Below are 6,517 nucleotides of genomic sequence, written 5' to 3'. Positions count from 1 at the left end.
AGACACCAAGTGTTGTTTGTTTGCTGCCACAAGTGCAGACTAAACTGAATGGATATTCAATAAGCTGTATTAAACTGAAGGATGCATTTTCAAAATGGTCAGGGGGTGAATAAACAGGCAACATTAATGTCAGAAGGAATTAGGGGGATGAACGCTTTCTTTCTACTATTGTATAAACCCGCCCCTGCTATGAAAGTTTAGTGGCATAAAGAAATAATGACCATATAGATGGATTTTGCTCTTGGAAGTTCAAACACAGAAAGGCAACTGACATTTTCAATGTTGACATTTTGGAGGGCAACATTTTTCCTGATTTATGAGGATGCCTATTATTTCAGCACAGACTGATTAAAAAAAAAAACAACCAGGAGAAAAATTAAAAGTTAAAATTGCTGCTGGAATATGGTGAGAAAGATCCTTTATAAAACATTGTTTCTACTGAAAATAAAAATCCAGGACTCTTCTATTTTAATCAAATGAAACGGAAGGTGGATAAATGGGACATCATCAAAATTCTCTCCTCAAATCATCATGACTTCAAATTTTCTGGAGTCAGGGGACCTGACTAATAACTGAATGCTAGCCCCTCTGACCTCTCTCTTCTATGCCCAACTCCACTGGCGTTTGAGTTTGACATTGGACAATCACTTCTATGATTTTCCTCTCTAAGTCTGGGTTTCCTAAGGAGTTATGAAAAGTATGAGAAGGACATCAGAATGGGAGCTGGTACAAGCTTGGGGATGATTTCGGGATCATGACTATCAGATCTTTGGCCACATGTTGATGGTGGAGATTTGGCCCTGCTGTACTCCTGGATATTCACCCACTTATCTACCTTCGTAGTGTTGGAACCACCAAGAACTATGGTGACAAAGGAGGAGGCGACAACATCATGCAGCTCTCACTCTGTCCCACTTGTGATCTTTCTCCTTGTCTTATGCGCATGCCTATGCTAACCCTACCACTCACATCCACCCTTTCCCAGCCTTCCAGCTAACTTTCCTCTTTTGCAGAGATGTGTTGAGAGAGTAGACAACTTTCTATGTTGTGACTGACTCCTATAATAGCAGCGTAAAAACCATCAAGTTACAACCTTTTCACCAGTCTCAATACCTAAGCCAAATGTCATGCTTATCATTAAATAAAAATGTAACTGAGTGTCGCAGTGTGGAATCTACAAGAAGCAGTCTCTGAGGCAGAGTTCATGGAGTGCTTTTGAAATTCACCCCTGTGGGAAGGAGAGGAGAAAGAGGAATTGGGCAGAGGGAGAAGTCGAGCTGTGATGCAGGCTCAACGGCCTCGGCCACAGAGAGTTCTGGGGCAGAAAGGGGACCATCAGAATTGTCTCACTTTGGATGGAAAGAGTTGGTTCTTTCTATCCCTGCCTCCATCCATCATTAGATGTGAGCCTTCCCCAGAAGGGCATGACCTTGGTGAGGTGGCCCCCTATAGCCGATGTGTTCCCTGAAAGGCCTGAAGGCTGGAAGCTATTCCACTGACAGCAGCTGGGCCTTCCCCGAAGAGGGATTTGAGCACCCATTTCCACGTCCACCACCACAAACCTCCTTACCCTGAAAAATACCTATCATTCGCACATCACACATTCTTACGAGAACACAAGAGACTACCTAGCAATACATTAAAAACTATTTGTGATTCCAACTAATGGTGCTGGAGCAATTAGATATCCATAGGCAATATGGATCAAAACACCTTGATCCAAACCTTTATACAAATCTTAACTCAAAATAGATCATGGACTTAAACGTAACATGTAAAGCCATAAAACTCAGAAAAAGACAAAGGAGAAAATCTTTGAGACCTCAGGTTAGGCAAAAAGTTCTTGGACAACATCAAAAGCATATGCCATTAAAAATCAATACATTGGATTTCATTAAATTAAAAACTTTGGGAAAAAAACTTTGTTCTGCAAGAGCCTATGTGAAGATGACAAGAAGAGAAGCAGCATATGAGAGGTAATATTTGCAAACTACGTGTTTGACAAGAGACTAGTACCTAGATAATACAAAAAGCTCTCAAAACTCAACAGTTAGAAAATGGGCAAAGGAGATGAGCAGACATTTCATCGAAAAGGATATATGGATGGCATATAAGCATGTGACAAAATGCTCAGTATCACCAGTCATCAGAGAAATGCAAATTAAAACCATAATGGGACATCACTGCACACCTATTAGAATGGCCAAAATAAAGAATAGTGACAACCTCAAATACTGACGAAGATGTGAAGAAACTAGATCAATTACATTTTGCTGGTGGGAACAGAAAATGATACAGCCACTTTGGAAAGTAGTCTGGTAATTTCTAAGGATACCAAATATGCAACTATTATGTGACTTAGCAATTGCACTCCTGGGCATTTATCCCAGAAACACTAAACCTTAGGTTCACAGAAAAACCTACACATGAACGTTTATGGCAGCTTTATTTGTAATATTACCAAACTGGAAACAATCCAGATGTCCTTCAACAGGTACATCTAACCATGGAATACTACTCAGCTGGCTATAAAAAGGAATGAACTATTTATTGACACATGAAACAAGTTTCATGACTCTCCAGGGAATTATGCCAAGAGAAAGGGGTAGGGGAGAGAGGAGGAGGGAGGGAGGGAGAGAGGGAAAGAGGGAGAGAGGGAGAGAGGGAGGAAGAGGGAGGGAGGGAGAGAGAGAGAGAGGAGGGAAGGACACAAACAAGACAATCTCAAAAGGTTACACATTGTATGATCCCATTTATATAACCTTCTTGAAATGACAAAACTATAGAGGCTGATTAGTGGTTGCCAGAGGTTAGGATGGAGGGGCTGTGTGTGTGGGAGAGAAGTAGTATGGTTATAGTAGGTCAACATGAGAGATCCTTGTGCTGACGGAAATGTTCTATTTATTTATTACGTCAATGTTAATATTCTGGTTGTGATATTGTATGGTAGTTTTGCACAATGTTGCAAGTGAAAACTGGTAAAGGGTAGGTGGAATCTTTCCATATTATTCTTACAACTGCATGTGAATCTGCAATTACACCAAAATAAAAAGCTACAGTAAAAACTATTTGTGATTCCAACTAATGGTGCTGGAGCAATTAGATATCCATAGGCAATAGATAAACACCTTGATCCAAACCTTTATACAAATCTTAACTCAAAATAGATCATGGACTTAAACGTAACATGTAAAGCCATAAAACTCAGAAAAAGACAAAGGAGAAAATCTTTGAGACCTCAGGTTAGGCAAAAAGTTCTTGGACAACATCAAAAGCATATGCCATTAAAAATCAATACATTGGATTTCATTAAATTAAAAACTTTGGGAAAAAAACTTTGTTCTGCAAGAGCCTATGTGAAGATGACAAGAAGAGAAGCAGCATATGAGAGGTAATATTTGCAAACTACGTGTTTGACAAGAGACTAGTACCTAGATAATACAAAAAGCTCTCAAAACTCAACAGTTAGAAAATGGGCAAAGGAGATGAGCAGACATTTCATCGAAAAGGATATATGGATGGCATATAAGCATGTGACAAAATGCTCAGTATCACCAGTCATCAGAGAAATGCAAATTAAAACCATAATGGGACATCACTGCACACCTATTAGAATGGCCAAAATAAAGAATAGTGACAACCTCAAATACTGACGAAGATGTGAAGAAACTAGATCAATTACATTTTGCTGGTGGGAACAGAAAATGATACAGCCACTTTGGAAAGTAGTCTGGTAATTTCTAAGGATACCAAATATGCAACTATTATGTGACTTAGCAATTGCACTCCTGGGCATTTATCCCAGAAACACTAAACCTTAGGTTCACAGAAAAACCTACACATGAACGTTTATGGCAGCTTTATTTGTAATATTACCAAACTGGAAACAATCCAGATGTCCTTCAACAGGTACATCTAACCATGGAATACTACTCAGCTGGCTATAAAAAGGAATGAACTATTTATTGACACATGAAACAAGTTTCATGACTCTCCAGGGAATTATGCCAAGAGAAAGGGGTAGGGGAGAGAGGAGGAGGGAGGGAGGGAGAGAGGGAAAGAGGGAGAGAGGGAGAGAGGGAGGAAGAGGGAGGGAGGGAGAGAGAGAGAGAGGAGGGAAGGACACAAACAAGACAATCTCAAAAGGTTACACATTGTATGATCCCATTTATATAACCTTCTTGAAATGACAAAACTATAGAGGCTGATTAGTGGTTGCCAGAGGTTAGGATGGAGGGGCTGTGTGTGCGGGAGAGAAGTAGTATGGTTATAGTAGGTCAACATGAGAGATCCTTGTGCTGACGGAAATGTTCTATTTATTTATTACGTCAATGTTAATATTCTGGTTGTGATATTGTATGGTAGTTTTGCACAATGTTGCAAGTGAAAACTGGTAAAGGGTAGGTGGAATCTTTCCATATTATTCTTACAACTGCATGTGAATCTGCAATTACACCAAAATAAAAAGCTACAGTACAAACTATTTGTGAAAAAAATCCTGAACTCAATAAATCAACTACATAATCTACTATATGAAATAGTGGCATCAGACATTGGTGGGGTAAAGGGTTATCACTATATGATACAAAGGTAAGTAAATTACCTATTGCTACATAACAAAAAATATAGTGGCTTCACACAATGGCCAACTTTCTCATAATTCTGTGGGTCAGGAATTTAAGATCATTTGGGCAGGTATTTTAATCTACATAGAGTGGTGTCATTCACCCAACTGCAATCAGGTGGGGGGAGGTGGGGCTGGAAATTCGAAGAAGGCTTCACTCAAGTCGGGGCTAATAGGCTCTCCATGTGGCCTCTCTCTACGTGGCAAGCAGAGGTTCCTCACAGTATGGTAGCCTCAGAGTAGTCAGACTTTTGCCAGGACAGCTGACTTTCAAGAGAAAGTATAGGAATTAGTAAACACTGAAGCTACAGAGCTTTCTAGCCTGGAAATCACAGAGCATCATTCTATCATATTCGATTGGTCAAAACAAACCACAGCTCAGATCGAAGGGGAGAGAAAATAGACTCCAACTCCCAATGTGAAAAGTGGCAAAGATTTTGTGGTCACCCTACTCTACCATAGGGGTGATTAATTAACTATTTGAAAAAATATTTTTCTTTGTGGGAAGGTTTTTTTAATTACATAATTCAATTTTCAAAAAAATAGATATTGAGCTATTTAGGTTTTCCTTTTTATCTTGCTAGTTTGGGCAAGTTATATTTTCTAAATATTTTGTCTATTTTATCTAAGTTGTCAAATTTATTGGTATAAACTTGTTCGTAATATTGCCAAATTATCATTCTCATGTTGCTAGGATCTGTAGTGATATTATCTTTTCCAAACCTGATATTGTTCATTCGTGCTTTCTTTTTTTTTTCTTGATCAGTTAGCTAGAAGTTTTTCAATTTTATTAATCTTAAAGAACCAACTTTTGGCTCATATTTCATGGATTTTGCTTTTCTACATATCAATATGCTCTGGAGAGCTTTCCATATTTCTACATATAGATTTGCCTCATTTGTTAATTGCTGCCACAGTATTTCCTATTGTGGGCGTGCCAGAATTTATTTCTTCATGGGCACTCTTACTGATTTCTTTTTTTTTGCTATTAGAAAACTGAAAGGGACATCTTTTTATATGTCTTTTTGTGAACATGGGACAGGCTAGATTCCCAGAAGTTAAATTGCTGGGCCAGAGGGTATATTAATTTTCATTTGTAAATAGGTTACTCCCAAACTGTTTTCCAAATGGCTGTATCAACTAGCATTCTCATTGACTGGGTAGAAATCGTCCCCATTAATCCAAGTTTAGTAACATGAACCTTTCTTTTATGTTGTCATGGTTTGAATTTGTACTCGCTTGATCACAGATAAGTGTGAGCATTAGTGGCTATTCACTGAGAGTTTTCTCTTCTGAGAATTTTTAAAATCTATTTTCTATTTTTTATTCGATTTTTCTTTATGTATTGAGGATATTAAATCTTGGTCTGTTTCATATTTTTACATTGTTTTAGTGTGTCCTTTTTCACATAGATGTTTTAAATTTTGACATGTTAAATTAATCTCTTTTCCTTTATGGCCTGGCATTTGTACCTTGCTAAAGAAGGCCTTGTATCTGATTCTAAGAGTTCAGCTGACATTCAGAGGCTAGCCAGAGTCTCTTGTCTCTGGATGGCAGCTCTACCACTGAGTTCCAGAATCCAGCCCCTAGGGGACCATGCTCTTCTTCCCCCACCCCATCATAATGGAGCTTTCAACCCCTCTTGCTTTATTCCAGAATTTAACATCTGTCCCCCAAACAGTCCCCCATCCCCGATGCCATTCATACCTTGAAAATAACTTGCAACCATATAACACTAGAGAGAATATTGGGAATTGTCTAGGCATAAACTCTCATTTTCACAGATGAGGAGTATAAGATCTAGACTTTGCTGTCCAACATGATAGCCAACAGCCATATGTGGGTTTTTTAATTTAATTAAAATTTGAAATTCAGTCACACTAGCCAAATTTC

The sequence above is a fragment of the Pteropus vampyrus genome, unplaced genomic scaffold, assembly GCF_000151845.1.
Source record: "Pteropus vampyrus isolate Shadow unplaced genomic scaffold, Pvam_2.0 Scaffold35, whole genome shotgun sequence".
NCBI lineage: Eukaryota > Metazoa > Chordata > Mammalia > Chiroptera > Pteropodidae > Pteropus > Pteropus vampyrus.
The sequence above is the reverse complement of the archived record's forward strand: the minus strand, read 5'-3'. Positions refer to the sequence as shown.